This window comes from Oryctolagus cuniculus, chromosome X (genome assembly GCF_964237555.1).
Source record: "Oryctolagus cuniculus chromosome X, mOryCun1.1, whole genome shotgun sequence".
Taxonomy (NCBI): domain Eukaryota; kingdom Metazoa; phylum Chordata; class Mammalia; order Lagomorpha; family Leporidae; genus Oryctolagus; species Oryctolagus cuniculus.
The window spans coordinates 23,340,215-23,365,344 of record NC_091453.1 but is presented as its reverse complement, the minus strand read 5'-3'; the positions used below and the strand labels follow the sequence as shown (position 1 = coordinate 23,365,344).

General features: G+C 40.2%; 1 protein-coding gene and 1 pseudogene across 6 annotated transcripts in view; both read right to left on the bottom strand.

The window, feature by feature from the left end:
• The window catches only part of PRRG1 (proline rich and Gla domain 1), a 112,120-nt gene extending 102,510 nt beyond the window's left edge, over positions 1 to 9,610 (bottom strand). The window contains exon 1 of one of the 6 annotated variants that reach the window (XR_011385350.1): positions 9,077 to 9,217. The gene's annotated coding sequence lies outside the window, so the exon portion shown is untranslated. Of the gene's footprint in view, positions 1 to 8,981; positions 9,347 to 9,388 lie in introns of those variants that run through there. The other 5 variants (XM_008272494.4, XM_017349917.3, XM_070066527.1 and 2 more) reach the window with 5 other exon arrangements.
• Positions 9,611 to 14,130: 4,520 nt separating this feature from the next.
• LOC138847508 (EEF1A lysine methyltransferase 1 pseudogene) lies at positions 14,131 to 24,605 on the bottom strand (annotated as a pseudogene).
• Positions 24,606 to 25,130: the final 525 nt, after the last annotated feature.

The following is a 25,130-nucleotide window of genomic DNA, read 5'->3' as shown; positions in this document are numbered from 1 at the left end:
TCCAACTAATGCATATATACCACAAATTTAGTAATAGTGAGCAAAACAAGAAGGTATATATTCATGTTCCATTTATATAAAGCTCAAAACAGGCAAGATTAATATTTAGAATTAATTATGATAAAAATCTTGAGAAACAAAAGGAGACTGAGTTTCCAGTGTGGCCATATATATACATACATACATACATATATATGTATTTTTATATGTATATATATGCTAATTTTCTTCAACATACCTTTTGAAGTGTGCACATGAGTGTGTATGTTTGTGTGTGTATGAAATGTACAATAGCAGTGATACACAGGATAGGACGTAGAATGAGGAATATTTAATTTCAAGGTTTTGCACTGCCCATAAAATGGATTAGTCTGTTTTCAGTTGCTACAACAAAATATCTGAAGCTGGATACTTTATTAAAAAAAAAAGGAGGATGATTCATCTCATATTTTTGAGGCTAAAGGACCAAGATCAGGTGATCTTATCTATTTAGAATCTAGTGAGGACATCATTGGCTGTGTTACAACACAGTGGATAGCATCATTTTGGAAACACATGTAAAAGGGACAGATCTCAAGGCAAGACAAGAAGTCAGATCGAGGGTCTGAATCACTTCTTTTTTTATTTTTATTTTTTTTAAATTTTGTTTTTTGACAGGCAGAGTGGACAGTGAGAGAGAGAGAGACAGAGAGAGAAAGGTCTTCCTTTACCGTTGGTTCACCCTCCAATGGCCGCTGCGGCCGGCGCACTGCGCTGATCCGATGGCAGAAGCCAGGTGCTTCTCCTGGTCTCCCATGGGGTACAGGGCCCAAGGACTTTGGCCATCCTCCACTGCACTCCCGGGCCACAGCAGAGAGCTGGCTTGGAAGAGGGGCAACCGGGACAGAATCCGGCGCCCCGACAGGGACTAGAACCCGGTGTGCCGGTGCCTCAAGGTGGAGGATTAGCCTAGTGAGCCGCGGCACTGGCTCGGATCACTTCTTAATAATGGCTACTCTTTCAAGAACTAACTCTTAGAGTCCAGCATTTATCCATTTACAGAGCAGTGCCCACAATGACCTAATTACCTTGCATTAAGCTCCACCTCTTAAAGATTCCACCACCTCTGAAATTACTAAACCAAATTTTAAAGACCACGCTTCCAGCCCATGAACACTTGGGGACACTTTCAAACAATATCCAAACCACAGCAGAGGTACAGTATTATTTAAAAATGGACTTGGGGGCCAGTATTGTGGCACAGCAGGTTAAGGCACTGCCTGCGACACTAGCATTCCATAGGAGTGCTGGTTCCAATAAAGCTCTGTGATAATGCACCTGGGAAAAGAAGCAGACAATGGCCAAGTCCTTGGGCTCCTACTATCCATGTGGGAGAACCAGATGGACTTCCACCTGGGAAAGCAGTGTAAGATGGCCCAATACTTGGGCACCTGCCACCCATGTGGGAGACCCAGATGAAGGTCTTGGCTTCAACCTGGCCAAGCCCTGGCAGTTGTGGCCATCTGGGGAGTAAACCAGTGAATGGAAAACCTCTCTCTCTCTCTCTTTCTCTCTGCATGTGGGCCCCTCTCCTTGCCCTGTAGCTCTGCCTTTCAAATAAGTAAGTTTCTATTTGAGGAAACTAGAAAAAGAAGAGAAAATTCAATCCTAAGTAAAAGAAAATCATATCAGGAATTAGTGAAATTCAAAATAGGAAATTAATAGAGAAAATCAATGAAACTAAAAACTGGTTCTCTAAAAGATAAATGGGGCAGTGTTGTGGTTGCAACAAGTTAAGCTGCTGTTTGAAATGCTGGCATACTATATTTGGAGTGTTGGTTCAAGTACTGGATGCTCCACTTCTGATCCAGCTGGCAGCTAATACGACTGGAAAGGCAGTAGAGTATAGCCCAACTGCTTGGGCTACTGCCACCCATGTAGGAGACCAAGATTTGGCTCCTTTCTTTGGGTTGGCCTCGCCTGAGCCATTGCAGGCATTTGGGGAATGAATCAGCAGATCTTTCTCTGTGTCTCTCACTCCCTCTATTTCTATGCCTTCAAAATTAATTAATTAATATTTTTAAAATCAATAAATTGTATCAGCCACTATCCTGGTTAATTTAAAGAAGACAAAAATTATTATCATTGGATATTAAAGGTAACACACCAGTATTAAAAACAATTTTATGTGTGCAAATTTGATAACCTAGAACAAATGGACTGATGGTCAAGTGAGCGATACAATCTCCCAAAATCCACAAGAAGAGATACAAGGGTATTTCATTGAAAAATTTCATCAGAGGGGCCCGTGTTGTGGCCCAGCAGGTTAAACTGCTGCCTGTGAGGCTGGTATCCCATATGAGCTCCAGTTCCAGTCTGGCTGCTCTGCTTCCAATCCAGCTACCTGCTAATGCACCTGGGAAAGCAGTGGAAGATTGCCCAAGTGCTTGGACCTCTGCCACCTATATAGGAGACCCAGGTGAAACTCCTGGCTCTTGGCTTCAGCCTGATCCAATCCCAGTCATTGCGGCCATTTGGGGAGTGAGCCAGCAGATGGAAGATCTCTCTTTGTCTCTCCCTCTCTCTATAACTCTGCCTTTCAAATGGATAAATAACTTAAAAGAAGTCCATGGGAAGATGGAGTTAAAGGATAAGTTTATTTTGATGCAACAATATTTTGGATTCCATGTATATTTTCTTGATGAGACACATATTCAATGAATTTTTGAAGATTCCCATACATAATTTCAGAAATATTTTCACCAAAATAAACTTATATTTAATTCCATTTTCCACAAGCTTTTGAAATACCTTCATAGATAATATGAATAGAACTATATATATTATGGCCGGCACCGCGGCTCAATAGGCTAATCCTCTGCCTTGCGGCACCAGCACACCGGGTTCTAGTCCCGGTCGCGGTGCCGGATTCTGTCCCGGTTGCCCCTCTTCCAGGCCGGCTCTCTGCTATGGCCCGGGAGTGCAGTGGAGGATGGCCCAAGTGCTTGGGCCCTGCACCCCATGGGAGACCAGGAGAAGCACCTGGCTCCTGGCTTCGGATCAGTGCGATGCGCCAGCCGCGGCGCGCCGGCCGCGGCGGCCATTGGAGGGTGAACCAACGGCAAAAAAAGGAAGACCTTTCTCTCTGTCTCTCTCTCTCACTGTCCACTCTGCCTGTAAAAAAAAAAAAAAAAAATCCTTGGCATCATTCAAGACTCTCATCTTCTGTTACATTGCACTTCCAAATCATCAGGAAATCTGATCACTATCATCACCTCCAGCCTTATACTACCTCAGTCCAAGCCACCATACCGTCTCTTCTAATGGGTTTCTCTTCTGTTCTTGCCTCCTGGCAAGCTATTCGCCACACAGTACCAAAATAAATCCTTGTAAGGCAGAAATGAGATTGGACCTTGCCTCTTTTTGAAAACTAACAGTTTTCCTTCTCACTCTATAGAGTGCACCCATAATCTGAATAGTTCTACATGATCTTACTACCTTCTCACACTCCTTGTCTAACTGACCCTGTGCCTTATTATTTATCACTTCCCACTCCTGCTACTCTAGCCACAAGGATCCTTTGGCTATCCCTAATAAAACAGTCTCAAAAAGGCCCCAATTCAAGATCTTTCAACTTGTTATTCTTTATGTCTTCCTCCAAACAAATGGTTCTCTCATGTATCTTTACTGACAGCAAAGTCTGCCCTGATCAATCTCCAACACACCCCATTCACCTACAGTGTCTTTCCTGTTTTGTATTTCTCCAATGAATACGATACTACATGACTTAATATATATGTAAATGTATGTATTTGTTCACACATACACACACATATCTTAGTTATTTTATCATATGTCTCACTCAAGCTGTGAGCTTCTTGTGGTACATAAATTTTCAGTAAAATACAACTTTTTTAATTCACTTTGTATCTTCAGAATAATGTGTGGTAATTGGTAGGAACACAAATTTGTTAAATGACTGAATGAAAACCATATAAAAACTTATGGCATGGCAGTAGTATGGCAAGGACTGAGGCAATAGCATTACAACACAGTATATTTAGACTTTCAAAAAATCTTCTAAATGAAAAAGGTTATGGAAAAACACAATTGTATAACCATTAGAGGTAGATGGAATAGCTGAAATTACTAACTTGCTAGCATCATTAAACTTGAAAAAAAATCAATTCTAATTAGAGCATACTAAGTTTCACTGAAGAACAGTACTGTGCAAACCTCCTTTAAAGAGAGTTCCTTCAGCTTTTACTTCTACCTATACTTTTAATTTTTTCCCATTCATTCTTTTCTCCTCTCTTGGTGCCACTAATTCCATTCTCTGTGATTCTCTTGTTTCAGTATTCTAGATCATCAATTATATCCTCCTTCAATCACTCTCTTGCTCTGACAAGGTTTTCACATTTCTTTATGATCCATTAAAATCTTCAAATTCCAGTCTCTTTCTTTCCTTCTCTTTCACCAACAATTTGCCAAGAAAAGTAGTTTCAATTTTACAGCCTCCACATCCTGACCATCACCACTCAAGTGTTTTTTAACCAGGATGCAAATAAAAATCTCTTGAAAGTATTTCATGACCAGGTTCCACAACCTGAAATATAGATTTGATGGACTTAGGCTGGGGGTAGGGACACTAAATATATGGTGGTTGAAACAACTCCACAGGACAGTCTGATGTACACATCAGATTAAGAATCACTACTTCAAATACCTGTGATGTTTTTCTGGTCATAATAACGTTAATATCCCACCAACTGAGAAATCAACCCTCTACACCAAAGAAAAGAGGAAACCTCCAGGTCATCAAATCCAAGAATCTTAGCATTATGCTCTCTACCCTCTGACAATAATAGTATATTGGTCAGCTTTTCATTACTATAACAAAATACCTAAGGCAGGCCACTTTATAAAGAAAACAGGTTTGGGGCCAGTGCTGTGTCATAGAGAATAAAGCTGCCGCCTGCAGTGTCAGCAGCCCTTATAGGCACAGGTTCAAAACCCGGCTGCTCCGCTTCTGATCCAGCTCTCTGCTATGGCCTGGGAAAGCAGTGGAAGATGGCCCAAGTCCTTGGGCCCCTGCACCCAAGTAGGAGACCTGGAAGAAGCTCCTGGCTCCTGGCTCAGGATCAGCCCAGGTCCAGCCATTGCGGCCATCTGGAGAGTGAACCAATGGATGAAAGATCTCTCTCTCTCTCTCTCTCTTTCTCACTCTCACTCTCTTCCTCTGCCTCTATAACTCTTCCTTTCAAATAAATAAAAAAAAATCTTTAAAAAAGAAAACATGTATATTATGGCTCAAGGTTCTGCACGTACATTCACCAAACAGTATAAGGCAGGCTCTTATGAGGACTCCCCTGAACTGCATCAATCATAGTAGGGAGAGCATGCGTCTGTCTATGTCTACATCTATGTCTATGTGATCTCTCTAACTCTATAAAGAGACATCCTAACAACCTAAACCATTCTAATTACTTGTAAAGGCCCTATCTTTAAACACTGCAGTCAGATTGTTTCCACTCTTAGTGCCATTAACTTAAGAGTTAGGGTCTAAACTCCTGCTTGAGTTCAAGAGGACAAATATTCAAATCATAGCAAACAGCTGTAAGTGCACTCTGCTCTTGTATAAATTTTTGGTCTTTTGGTTTCTTTCCTTTTCTCCGTACCAATTTGTCTGAATGCTATCAAGATAAGTGCCACTCAGTGTTTTCACAGAAGTAGCACCATCATTTGGAACCTTGCTAAATGGAAATTTTTAAACCCTGTCCTTCACATCAGAAATTCTAGGGATGGAACCCAGAAATCTGTCCAATCCTGTGATTATTGTGCATACTGAAGATGGAGAACCATTATGCTAAACAACCTGTTTGAGATACTTGGGAGGAATCTACAAATCCAGAACCAGAGCTGGATCAGGATGGAAGATACCAATGTATCCACATTCCAAAGTCAATCACTAATGAAATTATATCACCAGAAACAAATAAAAATACAAATACATTCGTATGTACTTGACATTGTGATAACGTGCTAAAATACTTGATTTCACTTAAGTTACATAAAAGTATTATAATTATCATTTCCCCAGATGAGAAAACTAATGCTCAGAGAGAAAAGTTTAACATCTTGTCTTGCCTCCCATTTCCATTACCTTGATCATCCTATTATTGTATTCTGCATATAGTTAGAAAAAATTTTGAACAGAATTCTAACATGAGGACTAAACGGAGCTGACTGAGGTTGACTGGTCAAAGAATCAGAGGGAAAAATACAAGGGGCAAATCTAGATGAGGAGTTTTAAGAAGGAAGGTATAATCACAGTGGTTTGGTTTAGAGTATTTTTTTTATTAAATGGGTCTATAGATCTCAGAAAAAGTATCATGGATTCCACTCATCCTCTGGAATTCCAATTTTACACATAAAATTTAAGCACCAACTTGAAGTGTTTTGAGGGGAACACGGTTAATATTATTTTTTAAATGACATGAGCAAAAGGTGCTTTTATGGGTGGATATGGAGGAAATGAAAGCAGGGAAGAAAAAGAGGTTACTAGTGGCTAGCATAGGTTCTCTTCTTTGCAGGCACAGAAACCTGGACTAGACAAGTAGCCAAATTTGGCTCATTTTTAAACTAAAGGATCAATTCCATTCTCTTACATAGTGAGCGATAATTGCCTATGATCTTCTCTCCAACTGATAAATCCATTCAAGTAATGAAGACTGGGAGTAGGGATAATGAGATTGAATGGATATATCATCAAGGATGGGGGAGAGGGGCAGCGACTGGAAGGCTGGTGATGCTGGTGGAGTTAAAAGAAATGTTAAAGACAAGTTGGCAGAAATGATTATATTAAGCCTATCAGGGAACACTATAATGTGAAGACATCCATTAGCTAAAAGCTCAAACCACCTAAAGATTTAGGAAGTGCATAATACCACTTATTAGATTGGAGCTTTCTTTAGTTATATTAGCCTTTAAAGGATGGCATCTGGCAATTTTGATTCATTTGTAAAACTTCCTAAATGCCAGCAGTGCTCTCTTTGCATCCTTCCACAAATGATTAATTTTCTGTTACACGTTGATATTTTACTGGTTTCTTCTCAAATGTTGGCCTTTTTAGGAAATCGGCCTTTTCTCGATCACTATGTCCTCTTTATCTGCTGAGTTTTTGCACTTCTTTTAGAAGGATAAATTATGTCTAATACATGGGAATATATTTCTATACTCACCCTTTACTTATATTCCCAATAATTCTGCTCAAATATTAAATACAATTTCAGCACTCTGAAGTTCTGTTAGTCCATGAACTTTATGTAAAAAGAATGTTTCTACAACATTAATTAACATTGAATTACAAGTTAGTTTATCAGTCATTTACCACATCTCAGGCAGTCCTGTGTACAGAATAACACAGAGGACTGAGGTTTTAGTAGCAAGAGACAAATCCAGTGATAACAATTTAACAGAAAAGGGGACAATTAATTTATTCTGAGGGAGGTGGCTAATTTGTCCAAGAAATAAATTGGGCTGAGTCTGGAAGGATGAATAGGCTTTCACCCAGCAGTGGAAAAAATGAAAAGGCATCCCTAATATACCTTGTCCCACGTTTGGTAATGCTAGCAGCATAATACTTCAAATAACATGAAAATGTAAAAGAGAAAATTACAAATGAACAAGTAGAAATCTTGCTCACTTCATGCCCTGAGAGGGGAGGAATTGTGTCTTGAATCAGTTCAGATCTGAAAGTAAATGTTTATAAAACAGGGTTCACAATCAAGGGAAAGGAGGAGGAGGAAGTTCAGTTTGTTTTGTGGTATCAAGTTAAACAAGTAAAAATATCAACATCTATGCTTGGGAACACATATGCTATCTTTCATAAAAAAATACTAAGTTTGAAAATGAAAGTTATGGGACCTTACCCAATATTACATTATTTGTCCTATGTTTTGTATTCGCTAATACCAGTTTCAAAGATTCTAAATTGAGTCTGCCCCAAAACTTGATGGTACACATACACCCCTAATAATCCACTCTTGATGGAAACAATCAACAGTATCCTAACCAACATTTCACTTACCCTCTCTAGTGCACCTTCACATCCTTCAAAATTCTGGTTTTACACTATGACTACCAAAGGAAAGTAATTTAGCTCTAAGTCTTTCACTGCTCCTCTTCACCCTTTCATTCAATCATTTCCTCTCGAATTCCATTAGTTTCGCTTTTGTCCTGAAGGGGTTTGTAGCAAATACACAAAGCACAATTACCAAATCGATGGTTGCAGTCAGAGTCTGAATACACACTAATTTCCAGTCATATGCTCCTTAGGGCTATTCCTACCACTTATCAAAATCAGCGGACCAGGAAGAAGGAAAAGGCTGAAGCAGGAAGGCTGTTCCCTTCCTTCCACTCCCCACTATGGGCCCCCTAGCTCCCCCTTCCCCCAGGGCCGCACCACGACCTCGCAAGCACCCTCCCTCTACCCGCCCCCGATGTCACCCGCCACTGCCTACAAAACAGTCATAGCCTTTGTTAAAATGTCCAGGAGCACAATGGACCAGAAGAGGGACACATTACCGGGGGCGGGGTAAAGGAAAGTCACACGAATGCCACGCCCTCCTTGGAACTAGCCTAGGCAAGAGCCCACCTCCCCCAAGTCCTCGCCCCCGCAACGGGGAACGTTCTTGGCAACTCCGCGCCCAGGGAAGGCAGCGCTGGGGGAAGGGATGAACACGGGAAGCAGCTCAGGGGCACCAAGCAAGCGGGGGAACCGAAGTTGGGACACCCTCCAGCGCCCTTGGCGAGCCTGCTGAACCTGACAAGCCAGAGTACGGACTTTCAGACTCTGGACCCCCTTCCTTCAATATTACTACTCATACACACCCTCACCCACTCCTGCCACCACGCACTCCGTACCCCACGCGGGCTGGGCCGGACAACCTCAGGCAGCGCCTCCACCGGCGCTGCCGCGCCTCTGACCAGGTTCTCCTCACCAGATTAAAGTCACTCCCATATGCCCTGGTCCCTCCTGGGACACGCGGTGGACCACGTTCCTCAGCTGGGATCCATGCACGAGCGCCACACTTACCGCGCGTCCCGCTCCGCTACTCCGCGTTCTGGGAGCCCCAAGCCGCGCCTGCGCGCTTCCAATACTGCCGAGCCTAAGAGGAGCCAGGAGCCAGGAGACTACGGAAAGGGCGGTGGGAAGCGGCAAGGGCCAGGCCGGGGCGGGGCTTGGAGAGAAGGGGAGGGGCTATGAGTGGGTGGGAAACGAAGGGCGGAGCGTCCCCCAAGAAGACCAAGCTCGCAGGACATCCTACTAGAGCTCTTCCCTCTTGGGATCTGTTTATAACACCCACGGAAAAGTCGTCACGGTCCCTCCGTGCACCCCCACACTCACCCTCGAGGAAGCCTGGGTTGGCGCGGAGCCTAGCAGCCAGCCCTCGGGGCTGCCACGTCTCTGCCTTGAGCAACCCCAGATCCCTGACAGCCTTTCCCCCTTTTGCATGCCTGTCTCACCACATGTTATTCTGTTCCCTCGTCATTTTTCCTGATCACGCGCAGTCCTCGGCCCTCGGGAAGTGAGGGCCATGGAGATTTCTCATAAAGAAACCGCCTATGCAGGGCATCCTAGTTAACATTCCTCGTTCTGTGTGCAAGCCCCGATCGTGGTTGGTTGGTGACTATCCAAACATTGCCCACGGTTACAGCTCAGGGAATTGCCCTTTCCACTAGGACAAAGTCTCTTGCCACTATTTCTGAACAGCTTTTGGTGACAACAATCTGCGCTTTCTTAAAAGAATTTTGAACAAGCCTGATCGCTTATCTTGAGAAGGATGCAGATTGTCAAATAAGACCCATCTTGGACCCTGATTTTTTGGTGGCTGACAGAATTTGAACCTTGTAATTCCAAAACCCTCTCTTAGACTGAGAATATAATGCCCATGCTGTTGTATATAGACTGTGACCTAATGGTTGGAGGTTTTGTTTTTTTGTTTTGTTTTGTTTTGTTTTGGCATTGTAGCATTTTGAGGAGCCTAACCTAATTATTATTCCATGCTGCATGCATGCTTAGTTTTAAGTTCTATGCTTTTTTGTTTAGAATCTGGTCAGCTGTGGCATCTCACATGCTTTCAGATCAGCTATTAAAATAAACACACACCTGTGTGAATCCAAAAGGGATTGGGCTGTGAGCCTGAAATTCACTCCAAACTAATTTCCTCTTGTTTTTACTCTGGTTACGATGAAATTAAGAAACATTTGATCTTTTTAACAATAAAAGAATCACCACAAGACCACACTAATAGTCTTTTTCAGCAAGTATTTTGATTGTGACAGGAGCAATTTATGGGAGAGTCCGATACTTGCCCTTAGAAATCTGAATATTCTGAAATTGTTCGCATTAACATTTCTAGTTCTTCCATGTGTGTATTTTACAAAGCAGACTTTCTTGAATTCATTTTGTCAAACAAGTCTAGGGAATTGCAGGAAGGACTTATTACATAAAGGTATATGAGTAAACGCAGACAGATTTTGTAGACTGAAAAAAAATCTGTTAAGTGCCTGGAAGTAGAACCTTATCCTACTCATTTCACTAGTAAAATGTTTCATATACAAAAGGCAGTTAAAAAGCACCCTGGTCGGGGCAGGCGCTGTGGCGTAGCAGGTGGAGCTGCCTTCTTCAGGGTCAGCATCCCGTGTGGGCACCAGTTCGAGTCTCAGCTGCTCCACTTCCAATCCAGCTCTCTGCTGTGGCTTGGGAGGGCACTGGAGGATCGCCCAAGTCCTTGGGCCCCTACACCCACGTGGGAGACCCAGAGGAAGCTCTTGGCTCTTGGCTTCGGATCAGCACAGCTCTGGCCATTGCAGCCATCTGGGGAGTGAACTAGCGGATGGAAGACCTCTCTCTCTCTCCCCCTCTGCCTCTCTGTAACTCTGCCTTTCAAATAAATAAATAAATCTTTAAAAATAAAAAAAGCACCCTGGTCAATAAAAGTAATTCGTGCATCATTAACAGATGCATATATGTATTTTAAAAATGTTTCATTTGATTATTATGTTCATTATTTTTTACTTGATTGTGTTCAGGATATTTTGGAATGCCAAAAACTAACATAACAAGCAAAAAGAGAAAGTTATTGTGTAACCCAAGTTATGAAAGGGTAAGTCTGTGATTGCCTTAGGAATAAATGGAACCAGAAACTGGAATGCTTCGAATTCCAGCTCAGGCTCTCAATCCTGCCTCTTTCAAACAGGGTCATTTTTCAGAACCTCTCAAAGTCATGTTCTGCCAGCTTAGAACCGCGACCTCGGACAAACTGTGTGCTCACACCTACCAACTTGCTACCAGACAGCTGTCTCTCTTCCCTCCCTTGCAGTTTTTTTTTTTTATGTTTGTGGTTTTTTGTTTGTTTGTTTGTTTTTGGTTTGTTTTTTGACAGGCAGAGTGGACAGTGAGAGAGAGAGACAGAGAGAAAGGTCTTCCTTTTTTTGCCGTTGGTTCACCCTCCAATGGCCGCCACGGCCGGCGCACTGCGGCCGGTGCACTGAGGCCGGCGCATCGCGCTGATCAGAAAGCAGGAGCCAGTTGCTTCTCCTGGTCTCCCATGCGGGTGCAGGGCCCAAGCACTTGGGCCATCCTCCATTGCACTCCCTGGCCACAGCAAAGAGCTGGCCTGGGAGAGAGGCAACCGGGACAGAATCCGGCACCCCGCCCGGGACTAGAACCCGGTGTGCCGGCGCCGCAAGGCAAAGGATTAGCCTAGTGAGCCACAGCGCTGGCTAAAAAGCCACCTATTTTATTGCAGTTAACCCAAATTAGTTTCCTTACATAAGCTCCAAAATGTTCCTTTTCTTATAAAAAGTATTTATTTATGCTTTGAAAGGCAGAATTATAGAGAGAGGAGGAGAGTGTGTGTGTGTGTGTGGGAGAGAGAGAGAGAGAGAGAGAGAGAGATCAATCCTCCATCACTTATTCATTCCCCAAACGGCCATAACAGCCAAGTCTGGACCAAGTGAAAGCCAGGATTCCAGAATTCCATCCCAGTCTCCCACATGGGTGACAGGGGCCCAAGCTTGAACCAGAGCTCAAATGGCATGCAGGCATCTCAGTGGTTTAACCTGCTATGCTACAATGCCAACCCCCAAGAATGTTCTAATTGATAAATTTGAGCTGAATTTCTTTCCAGTTACTTTGCTCTGATATGCCTTTTTAAAAAATAAAGCAGATTTGGGGCTGGCGCTGTGGTGTAGCAGGTAAAGCCGCCGCCTGCAGTGCTGGCATCCCATATGGGTGCTGATTCGAGACCCGGCTGCTCCACTTCTGATCCAGCTCTCTGTATGGTCTACGAAAGCAGTGGAGGATGGGCCCCTGCACCCACCTGGCTCTCTGGCTTCAGATCGGCTCAGCTCTGGCTATTGTGGCCAATTGGGGAGTGAACCAGTGCATGGAAGACTTTCTCTCTCTCTCTCTCTCTCTCTCTCTCTCTCTGCCTCTCATTTCTGTGTGTGACTCTGACTTTCAAATAAATAAATAAAATCTTTAAAAAAATAAAGCAGGTTTAAGAATGAAACTGTTGATATTCCAAATCTCCACCAGCACCCTATCTGAGTTATTCCGTATTTGTCCACTGCTCTTTCCCTTAGAAGTTACTCAACAGTCTGGAAAGGGTCTCAAAAATAATTATCTCAGCCTAATTCTCATCTAATAGTCCAGTCTCTCTTATTCACACCAATCAAGTGTAGGGTCAGTTCTCTGACTGATGTCAAGTCAATATTAGTGACTTGAAAATAAAATGTCTAGCCCTAATCTCTCTCTGAAATTGTTACAACAAGATAATGAATTATTTCTCTTTGAGGCATAAGAAATTAAACTCAGTTTTTCTTCCAAAATCTGCCTTACATCATGCATTTTCTTTCCTTATTAATGAAACCACAATGTGCTCAAAAGACACATTAGTAGTAGTAAAGCACTCATGATCACTTTTTTGTCTAGCTTCAGTTGTCCATTCATTTTACCTCCTACATGTTTCACATGTTAATTCCACTTCCTCCCTCCTTTCAGACTTATCATTAATCACCTGATACATAACATAGTCTACAAACTATTTTCCCTATCTTTGTCAGATCCCAGATCTGACCCACCCTTCCCAATTCTGTCAGGTATCTTTATGAACACAAACATGATGAAGCTACTGTACTGCTTAAAAACATTTCATGACTCTCATTTTAACATAAACTACAAACTCCTTAAGTAAATCTAATTACTGGCTCAATCACACCTTTTCAAATCCGTCTGCCCACCCCTCATATCTACCTTAAGCTGCTATCTGTATTTGCCTTGTATTTTCCTGCTGTAAAGAATTTTCCATTCTCTCTTTAGCAATTGCACTCTTAGAGATCTAAATCAAAAGACATGAACTATATGAGGGCTTCCCTGTGCCACTTTAGGCAAGGCTATTGTCATTCCCCCTTGCTCTGCCAGTATTTGCATCTCTCTTCTTAAGTCTTATGACTCAATGGATTTGTGTCTTCATTTTCCTCCTCACTGAGAGATCTTTAAATGGAGATACAAGAGTGTAACTGTAGCATCAAACACAAAGCATGAAACATATGCAAGTACTTCCAGATGTTGTGAAAATAGAATTAAAAGATAATTTTATTTTGTTGCAAAAATTTTTGAAATCCACATATATGAAGGGTCTTCAAAAAGTTAATGGGAAACCTGTATTATGGAAAAACTATGCATAGACTTCAAAATTCCACTTTCCCTGACCTTTTGAAAGTATCAAGTACACTCACACTAGGTTAGAAAAAAAATCTTGTAAAACAGAAAAAGAACAAAGGAAATTAAGGAAATTTCACGTCATCTTTAACTCATGACTTGCCAATTCTTGTGTTACTGATCATTTCATCAACTTCCAATCTAATACCTCCATAATTGACTCAATCACTCATATCCAGAAGCAGCAAAGGATTGTTCAATTCATTGAGTTTCTACCCTGATAAATTCTTTCCTTTGCAGATTTTTATCAATGTGTTTAGTTCATACTGAATATGTAATTTTAGCATTTGTTATCTTTGTCATATTGTTCCACATGTTTGTATTTTTTACTCCTATGTGATTAATAAACTGCAAGAAAGCAAGGTTTACTTTTTATATTTTATTTGTATAATCTCATAAAATCTTGGTAAACATACGTGTAGCATGAAAGTTCATATGATGAGCTTTAAAACCAGGATTGATGAATTTATTTATTCTTAAAGATTTACTTTAACTACTTGAAAGACAAAATGACAGAGAGGGAAAGACAGAGAGAACATCTTTTTGTTTGTTCATACCCCAAAGGACTATGAAGGTCGGTGCGGGGCCAGGCTGAAGCCAGGAGACAGGAAATCCATCTGGATCTTGTCCATGGGTGGTAGGGGTCCAAGTACTTTGGCTATCTTCTGTTGCCTTCCCAGGTGCATTAGTTACCTTCCCAGATGCATTAGCAGAGAGCAGGATCAGAAGCAGAGCAACCAGGACTCAACTGTCATTCTGATATGGGATGCCAATCTTGCAGGTGGCTTAACCTGATTCACCCATCAGTCTCCAAGGTTGATACATTTGAAAGGACTGAATTCATATGGAGTATATGCTCTGAGAAATTTGAAACTAAATTAGAAATTCATATTAGTGTGACATCCAGAAAAACTCCATGTATTTGGAAGACAACAAATGTAAAATCACTTGATTTTATATATTATCACATAACTAGCGTATAAAATTTAAAAATATTTTGATTTGTAATAGACTCAGAAACTACAAAATGGTTAAGAATAAACTTAACAAAATGCATGTAAGATCTCTTTATTATAAAGTACAAAATTTATTGATTATTTATCAAGACCTAACTAATGGAAGGATGTGCCATGTTCATGGATTGGAAAACCCAATATTGTTAAAATATCATTTCTTTCATCATTTATTTTAGAGTCAAATCACTCTCAGTCACAATGCCAGAAGACTTTTAAAGAAATAAACAAACTGTATACAATATGTAAGAAAATACAAGCAAAGGCATATGGAAATACAAATAAAAAATTTAGATTCTACAAAGTAATTTTGACAAAGAACAAACTTGAAGGACTTACAAAAGCTAACTTTTAAGATCTGTTATGATAGTAATCAAGACATTGTGACGTAAAGATCAACAAGTATGTCAATAGAATTGTATACAGAGACCAGAGATGTCCCTCTCTTTATAAGACCATTTGATTTTTTGACAGAGAAGCCAAAGCAATTCATTGTAGATAGGAAAGCCTTTTCTACAAATAGTGACAATTGGCTATCCACATGCAAATAAATGAAACTGAATTCATACCTTATATCATAAACAAAAAATACTTTGAAATGGAACATAGAATGAAATGTAAAAAGTAAAACTATAAATCTTTTACATAGAAACAGCATACCTTTGTAGCTTGAGGATGGGTCAGTTTCCTAGACAGAACAAAAAGTGCAATAACTATAAATGAGAAATAATGTTAGACTTCATAAAAATTTAAAACATTTGCTCATCAAAAGGTATTACCACAAAAATTAATAGAGAATCCTCAGGCTGGGAAGAAATTGCAAAATATACATCTGAAAAAATACTGGTATCAGTATACATGCAGAATATTTGCAAGCATTCAATAAAAATATGTTGATTGAATAGTCTTATAGGAAAATGTATGTATAGATGAATTTCTACAGCAGGCAAAACTCATGGATGGTGGGGCAGGGGTGGGGAGGAAGATAATGGTATTTTCATGTGGAGTGTTGGGAAGTTGTATGAGGCCATGAAATAACTTCATAGGGTAATATTGATATTCTGTATTCTGGTCACACAAATCTGTGCATTTATGGAATTCATTGAATGGTATACTCAAGATATTTGCATCATACTGTATGGAAATTTTACCTCAAAAACAAAACACCACAAACAAATATTAACCTTTAGTTATATATAATGTATTTTAGGGGAAATATTCTTGTGTGTTTAATCTACTTTCAACACATTAAAATAATTCACACTGTGCAAGCATATATAAACAGATAAATGGCCAGATGAATGTGATAAAGCAAGTGAAGCTAAATATTATTTGTGGAATCTTAGTGAGGATTGTTCGCCATACAATTCTCTTCCCACTTTTCTGTGTTTCTGTTTAAAATTTTTTTAGTAAAATGTTGGGGAAATAGTAAACTGTTATATACATATAAAATGCTAAATGAATGAGTTTTTTGCTATCCATATTTACTGAGTCTTATCAGAATATAGAGAATTTCTTTTGTCTACAAAATACAGAAGTTGCATAAGAAATATTATTATCATTTATGTAGAGCTTACATTTCTTCAACAGTTAGATTATTCAGGCAACCAATATTCACATTTCTTAAATGTCTTAAAGTGAATTTGAAATTCCAGTACATATCTATAGCGTTCAATCTGTCTGTCCATATGTCTCTGTAAAAATATACATGAGAAAATATCCCTGGTTTGCTGCTATGATGAATAATTGGAGCATGGCTTTTCGTTTTTACTGCTCATAGCTGGCTCATTTTGATTACAACTTTCATTATATCTCAGAGTATTCCAAAGCCATAGGTTACATGCTTAACTTGGGAAAATAATTTAAATAAATTATTTACATATTTCACTGGTGTGAAAGGTACATTTAAAATAATCCTTCATCACTTCTGGAAATGTGAAGTGATTCTTTGTTCATTACAATTAGGGAAGAAACTTTTGGAACATACTTGTCAATACAGTTACAAATTCTATCCTCAAAGAACTGGAAAACTAATACAGAATGTAGTTTTTGCATCTAATATGTGCTTAAAATAACAATAATATGGTTCTAAAATAATAATTAAATGCAAAATATAAGTGAAATGTTACTGTTAACTTAACATATAATGGGCCAGCATTTTAAATGTCAATTTTACTGTCATGTTTGGGAATCTAGGAATAAATTTTTTACTTAGTTGCCTTAAAAATAAAGTAAATCAAATTTTTAAAAATGTATTTGAAAACTTTCTGTTTGTAATTTGTTATTGAAAATTAACAACTCAAGAATTTGGTGAAACATATACCAGAAAAGATGAAAGCTTTAAATTAGAAAATTTTAAATTATGTCAGGCATGAAACTGGAAAAACTCTTATCTTAGTAAAATCCTAATATCTTCAGTGTGTGTATTATGTGAAACTCTCTTTCATACCTATTTACATGTACCACTCAGATCTTCTTTAAAGAAAGAAAAATTGTTCCGCTACAAGGAGTAGAATGAGCTAGCAGCCTCCAAATATATCACTTTTAGAATGATGGCATACTTCATGGGCAACCCTCACAAAGTGATTGGGCACCATGGGGAACTCACGCCTGGCCATTTCTGCCCATTGCACTTCTCTTATAAGAACAATCTTTGCTCTAGAGATCCCTTTTGGGTTGACTGAGACTATCAGATCTACATCTTGGTTTGAAGTTTCTCCCATCCCCTTGGATGTGTTTCTTCCCCACTTTCCTTTGTTTCTTTTTCTAGAAGATTTATTTATTGGGGCTGACGCTGTGGCTTAGCAGGCAAAGCCGCCACCTGCAGTGCTGGCATCCCCTATGGATGTGGTTCAACTCCCAGTTGCTCCACTTCTGACCCAGCTCTCTGCTATGGCCTGGGAAGGCAGTAGAAGATGGCCCAAGTCCTTGGGCCCCTGCACCCATGTGGGAGACCCGGAAGAAGCTCCTGGCTCCTGGCTCCTGGCTTTGGATTGGCGCAGCTCCAGCCATAGTGGCCATCTGGGGAGTGAACTGTCGAATGGAAGACCTCTCCCTCTCTCTCTCTCTCTCTGCCTCCTTCTCTCTCTATGTAACCCTGCCTTTCAAATAAATAAATAAATCTTTTTAAAAATAAATAAATAAATTCCTTTTTAAAAGATTTATTTATTTTATTTGAAAGGCAGAGTTACAACTAGAGATGGAGGGAGTGGGAGAGAAAGAGCGATCTTTCATCCACTGGTTCACTCCCCAGGTGGCTGTAATGGCCAGTGCTGAGCCAGGCTGCAGCCAGGAGCCAGAAGCTTCATCCCTGTCTCCCACATGGGTAGTAGATACCCAAATGCTCAGGACATTCCTCGTTATTTTTTCAAGGCCATTAGCAGGGAGCTGGATTGGAAATGGAGCAGTCAGGACTTGAAGCACGCCAATATGGGATGCCTGCTTTATCCACATGCTGGCCCTTCTCATATTCCTTTCTCCTTTTTTCAACTTTTATTTAATAAATAGAAATTTTGAAACTAAAACTTTTGAATTATAGCAGCTTTCCCCCCCATAACCTCCCTTCCACCTGCAACCATCCCATCTCCCACTCCCTCTCCCATCTCATTCATATCAAGATTCATTTTCTTTTTTCTTTTTTGACAGGCAGAGTCAGACATTGAGAGAGAGAGACAGAGAGAAAGGTCTTTCTTCCATTGATTCACCCCCGAAATGGCTGCTACAGCCAGCGTGCTGCGTCTATCTGAAGCCAGGAACCAGGTGCTTCTTCCTGATCTCCCACGTGGGTGCAGGGCCCCAACACTTGGGCCATCCTCCACTGCCTTCCTGGGCCACAGCAGAGAGAGCTGGACTGGAAGGGGAGCAACCGGGACAGAATCCGGCACCCCAACCGGGACTAGAACCCAGAGTACCGGCGCTGCAGGCAGAGGATTAGCTTTATAAACAGAAGATCAATTTAGTATATACTAAGATTTCAACAGACTGCACCCACATAGACACACAAAGTATGGAGTACTGTTTGAGTAGTAGTTTTGCCGTTAATTCGCATAGTACAACACATTAAGGACAATGATCCTACATGGGGAGCAGATGCACAGTGACTCCTGTTGTTGATTTAATAATTGACACTCTTATTTATGATGTCAGTAATCACCCGAGGCTCTTGTCATGAGCTGCCAAGGCTATGGAAACCTCTTTAGTTCACCAATAAGGCCATAGTCAAAGTGGAAGTTCTTTCCTCCCTTCAGAGAAAGGTACCTCCTTCTTTGATGGCCCTTTCTTTCCGCTGGGACCACTCACAGAGATCTTTCATTTAGGTCATTTTTTCTTTTTTTGGCCACAGTGTCTTGACTTGCCATGCCTGCGAAACTCTCATGGGCTTTTTAGCCAGATCCAAATGCCTTAAGGGCTGATTCTGAGGCCAGAGTGCTGTTTAGGACATTTGCCATTCTATGAGTCTGCTGTGTATCCTGCTTCCCATGTAGGATCATTGTCTCCTTTTTAATTCTATCAATTATTATTTGCACTCACTGGTCTTACTTATCACATTCCTTTCAAAGGTGTCAAATCAGTATCTTAGGCGTTCTCTGTCCAGTTCTCTGCTTCCTCTCCAATTTACCGTTCACAGATGTTATTTCTCCACTTTTCCCCCAAACCTCTCCTAATTCTAACAGTCTCTGTGTTTGCTTCCTAAAGGATCCAGAATGGCACACTAAATACTAATCTTACTGAATTTGGGTGAACCTCTTGGTGCTAAAGAGTTTCGAATGGTTGGGAAAAGTATCCAATATTAATATTACAATATCACAGTATTCATAATATTTTTTAAAGATTTATTTCTTTGAAAATCAGAGTTACACAGAGAGAGGAGAGGCAGAGAGAGAGAGAGAGAGAGAGAGAGAGAGGTCTTCCATCTAATGATTTACTCCCCAGATGGCCACCATGGCCGGAGCCATGCCGATCCAAAGTCAGGAGCCAGGAGCTTCTTCCGGGTCTCCCACATGGGTGCAGGGGCCCAAGGACTTGGGCCATCTTCTACCGCTTTCCCAGGCCATAGCAGAGAGCTGGATTGGAAGTGGAGCAGCCAGGTCTCAAACCGGCGTCCATACGGAATGCCGGCATTTCATGCCAGGGCGTTAACCCGCTGCACCACAGTGCCAGCCCCAGTATTCATAATATTGTAACAAAACTAAAATAATTACCACAAATATAAATTGTGTTTATGTATATTCTTTTATTCCAAGGTTAATTGCTTAATTTAAAATTAGATCGCATAGTACACAAAAACTATTCACAAATACAGGTCCTTCATATAGAAGAGCAAGATATGTGAACAGAAATATAATTGACTAGAGCATGATCACCTGGGGATTTTCCCTAAGGTACTAACATTTCTTTAGAGACTGAAATTATGGTAGGTAATCACTTTTTAAAGCAGCTCCCCTTTAATCAACTAACACTAGCAATCTGACACTTATTTCTTCCTGCCAGTCTCTCTAACCACCTCACTAACAAATGAATAAATTATAGCTAATATTTGTTGAGCTATTTTATGGCAGGTAGAGTAGTATGTGCTTTATATTCTTATAATCTATTAAATATTCATTAATTATTCCATTACTAGTCAAATGTTGGTAACTTCTATTTTATATAATTATAAAACATAATTATTCTGTAAAATCCTCACTTCTAATCATTTTACTCTATTACTATCTAATATTCTAATCCTCACTTCCTAATCATTTTACTCTATTACTATCCCTATTTTACAAATAGTGACTCCAAGGATAGGAAAGGTCAAGCACTGTGCACAAGGTTATAAATCAGAACCCAGTAAGTGGTCCCAATTCACTCATCTCTGAGAGGCTTAGTCTTCACCAGTCTCACCTTAATACATGAGAGGCTGCTACTATAATCTAGGCTTTCTGACATCTCACTTTGTGCTTTTGTTTCTAAACCATCAGTATGCCTTTTAGTGCTAAAAGCTATGCTTTTTTCTTTTCATATTAAATTAGTTTTTAACAGATTCAATGTGATTTGTCGACACAATTCTAAGAACATAATGATATTCCCTTCCTCCCTCCTACCCTCTCCCTCCCATGTTTCTTAATCCTATTTTTTAGTCAAACATCTAATTTTCAGAGCAGAAAAATAAATATGAGCAACATTTAGTAATTTTTTATTTGTTATCTACTTAATATGAATGAATGTTGGTCATTATGTCTTTATTTCTAATGTATCTTTCATTTCCTCACAATCAGAACTGATTTCCTTAAATCTATAAGCTCTGGGAGAAGGGGCGTCAAGTCTCCTGTTATCCCTGGAAAGAAGCCTTTTGATATCTAAACTTAACAAATGTTTTTGGCTAATATTTTCTTCCTTTGTATCAGTTTTCCCTTTTTATAAATGGCTATAGACATTATGCTATTTTTCCCCAACACAATACAAAAACTGGGGAAACATTGTGTCACCAAATAATTACAAATTTCCAAAATAAAACATTAATTCCTAACGAATAAAACTTTGAGACATTTCTATCAGCAGCAGTCTGGGATCCCACTACCTTTTTTTACTTCTGCTTTTTAGCATTGAACTCAAAGTAGTTATTATGATTCTGAGGAAGAAAGTGGAATTTCTGCTTATTTTGTTGGGAGCTAGTGATTCATTTTCCTCACTTTTGGTCAGTAGGCCCCTCTGGATAACCCAGGGCAATACAATAGGCTAGGTCTCAGGAGAGTTCTAACTCCAGCTACTTCAATATGCGTTTGAAAGGTAGATTAATAACAGAGATTAATAACAGAGATACAAGGACATTGAACTGTTTGATGGCAGACACAAAGGGAATCCTTCTGAACAGCTACAGAAGGCAGTGTCAGCTTGAGAGGACCTTGACCCTTAAATAAGGTGAGTGGTACACTGAGAAGAGCAGAGTGAGAGTAGAACAGGCTATCATTTCATTGGCTACAGGCAGATTATTCCATTATTTTAGACTCTTCATCTTTTAAAATTTGTGATCAAGAAGAAAAGACTTGGTAGAGTATGTCACAGGAACTTTGAATTTTCATAGAAACTGGGTCTTATATATTTATTTTTCAGCCAGTAATTTATAGAAATTTAAACCAACCTATAGAAGAATCTTTCATCTCAAGCAATTAAGATTGGAATTGGCCTGTTAATTGGTAAAGTTGTCTAAAATGGAGAATTTAAAACTACTATTTTAAATGAAAAATTATTATGGAATACTTAACCTGTGTTGAGTGCTGACACACTGACAAAAATATCAATGTCTCATAAAATTTCATAGTGACTTTGAAGTAAATTAAAAACTGCCCAGAAGTATGACAGCGGGGATGTGACACATGAAAAGAGTAGGTCTTCCTTGGATTTCCTGAGCATGGGCCTCTGTGTGCGTGGCCCCTGCTCTCTGAATAAATAAGGCTAGGCTGTGTTTGGCTCCAGTGAGCAACAAGCCCACAATTTCTGATGTTCAACCACAAAAATTCATTTTTCACTTCCCCTGTGTCCTCTGCAGCACAGCTGTGGCCCTGCCACACTCAAGGACTGCACAGCCAGAACAGCTTGTATCTGGAGTAGTGCCGCTCACTGTGTCAGAGGGAAATAAAGCTCTGATTGTAAGTGACATGTGTCACTTCCTTTCACATTTTGTTAGCCAAAGAGTCATATGAGGTGGGGAAGTATAATTCTTTCCCAGAAAGAGGGCATTACTTTTTTGGAAGTTATTATTTTGAAATGATTATAAATTCTAAAGAAATAGCAAAAAATACTACAAGAGGTCTGTGCACCCTTTGCCCAGTAGTCCCTGATGGTAACATGTATGCAATCATAGTACAATGTCACAAGCAGAAAACTGACACTGTGGGGCTGTCATTGTGGTAGTGGGTTAACCTGCTGCTTGTGACCTTGCGACACCAGCATCCCATATCGGTTTGAGGTCCAGCTGCTCCACTTCTGATCCAGCTCCCTGCTAATGTATCTGTGAATGATACAGTGAATGATGGCCCAAGTATTTGGGCTCCTGCCACCCAAGTGGCAGACTCAGATAGAATTTCTGGCTCCTGGCTTTAGCCTGGCCCAGCCCTGGCTGTTGTGGCCATTTGGGGGAATGAACAAGCTGATGAAAGCGCTCTCTCTCTCTATCACTCTGCCTTTCAAATAAATGAATGAATGAATAAATAAATAAATAAATAATCATTTAAAAATGAATATCAATACATGTAAAATAAGAAAACTGACATTTTTGCAAACCAGACCCCATTCAACCCACAGGCAAGACAGAGGATCATAGCACTACAGAAAACTCATCTTTGTGGCCACACTGATCCCGTTTTATCCTGCCCCTATCTTGACCCAATTTGTTCTCCTCTGGAGAATGTTATTATATAACTAGAAACATACAGTATGTGACCTCTGAGGGTTGGCTTTTTTTTTAAACTGAGTATGATACCATTGAGATCCATACAAGTTACATGTATAAATAGTTTGTTCCTTTTGATTGCTGTGTAGTTGTCTGTTGTACAGGTGCATGATGAATATTTTTTGAACAGAGACTGGAGCACACTCCCCAGCTCTTTTTTGGCCATGGTGATTGTTTCACAGGTGGTGCTTACTTTTTCTCAGGTGGTTGGGAATGGCTCCATTCCTGTTATCCTTGGCTCCATTCCTGTTATCCTTCCCAGCACTGGGAAGAGAAGAAAACCAAGAGGCACTCAACACTGGTTCCTTAGATTAACAATTTATTTCATAGAGGCAAGTCATGTCTCCTTGGGGTTGGGGGGCTGGAGCAGGACAGGGCCCCTCACAAGTCCAAGTCACAGGATGCTCAAAGACAGCTGCTGGGAAGCTCGCAGTGGGAAGGAGCCTGTTTTAAGGGTATTTTTGGCTCAAGGCAGAGGCCAGGTTTCTGTCTAATTCAGGAGGCCTTCGGCAGGTCACTGTTTCTTCTGTTTTTTACATCTGTTAAATGAGGAGAGTGGGTTACACAAGTTCTAAGATTTCTTTCCAGTCTTCATTCCATGGATTCAAGTTGGCTAAAGAATCCTGAACTCCAGACATGCCCTCATAAAGGAAAAATTATGAAAGATTGTATCTTCTATTTTGAAACTTAGGCATGAGATAGCCTCAGTTTGGGGAAAAAAGAGGAGGTTATAATTGTAGAATTAACTAACAAAATAAAAAGGGGAAAACACTAATGTCACCAAGGGCCTATTGCTTTATTATGTAACAATCTATGGTTAGATTCCACAGTTCAGCCCAGAATCATAATTCACATAACAGTGACACCATTTTTTGAACTTTCAGGTGCATTGTGGATTCAACTTGTACGTCTTCACTCCCATGAGTTTTGCTGCCTGGTCTTTCATGGTGACACCTATGCACAGTAGACTCTAGCCCTAAGTCAGGTATTTGATGGTTTCTGATTTTTTGAGACATTTCTCGGAAAGAAAGGGAGGATTTGCTATTATGATGTTAAAACTGTGCATCAATTTTGGGGGCATAAATTCAACGGGTTATTGTAATCATGGATGATAAATTCCTCTGCATATGTGTAAATTGTTCGTCATACTGCAAGATGTATATAGAAAAATATTCTCTGTACAGCTCCCTGAGTTTCTGGTAAACACTGGGTGACTCACACAGACTTTTCCAGCAGCTATAGTTGCTTCCTGTGAGAGTGATGAAACAGCTTCCTAACTATAACCAAACTGACTTACTTGCCATTCTTTTCTTATTCCAATGTTATATTTATCATCCGCACCTGGGTCAGCTCGTGGCTTCCTCTCTGCATAAAATTCCTGGAGTGCTGTTCAGCTGTGGGAAGAAAATTGAGGAGCATGATCATTTCCAAGCCACTCGTTTCACAAATTGTGTTCTAGAATCAGCCATGTGTGCACAAGTTGCCCTGGTGAGCCTGTGGCAGTGGGAGGGGGAAATTATTTTAACATTAAGCAACATGCCTAATTATTTATAAATATTTTGACATAAAAACCCAGCCCCTTCTTTGAATATGGCTCCACCAATGAGTTTTCCAAGTAGTCATTCTTGGAATAAACCACATAATTAGTAACAGTAATAGTATTAATAATAATAGCTAAGCACTTACTATGCACCAGCTAATGTTAATTCTCCCAATATCTCATGGAGGTAGCAACTGTTATTATTCCTCATTTTACATATGAAGTTAAGAAACTCATGTAAGATCATACATTTAGTAAATGGCAGATAAGGATAAAGTATAGATTGTCTGGCCCCCAAGTTTACTTTCTTAACCAGAACAAAATCATCTCTGATTTTCATTTCTGGATGGCTTTAGAGAAGGGCTTTTAAGA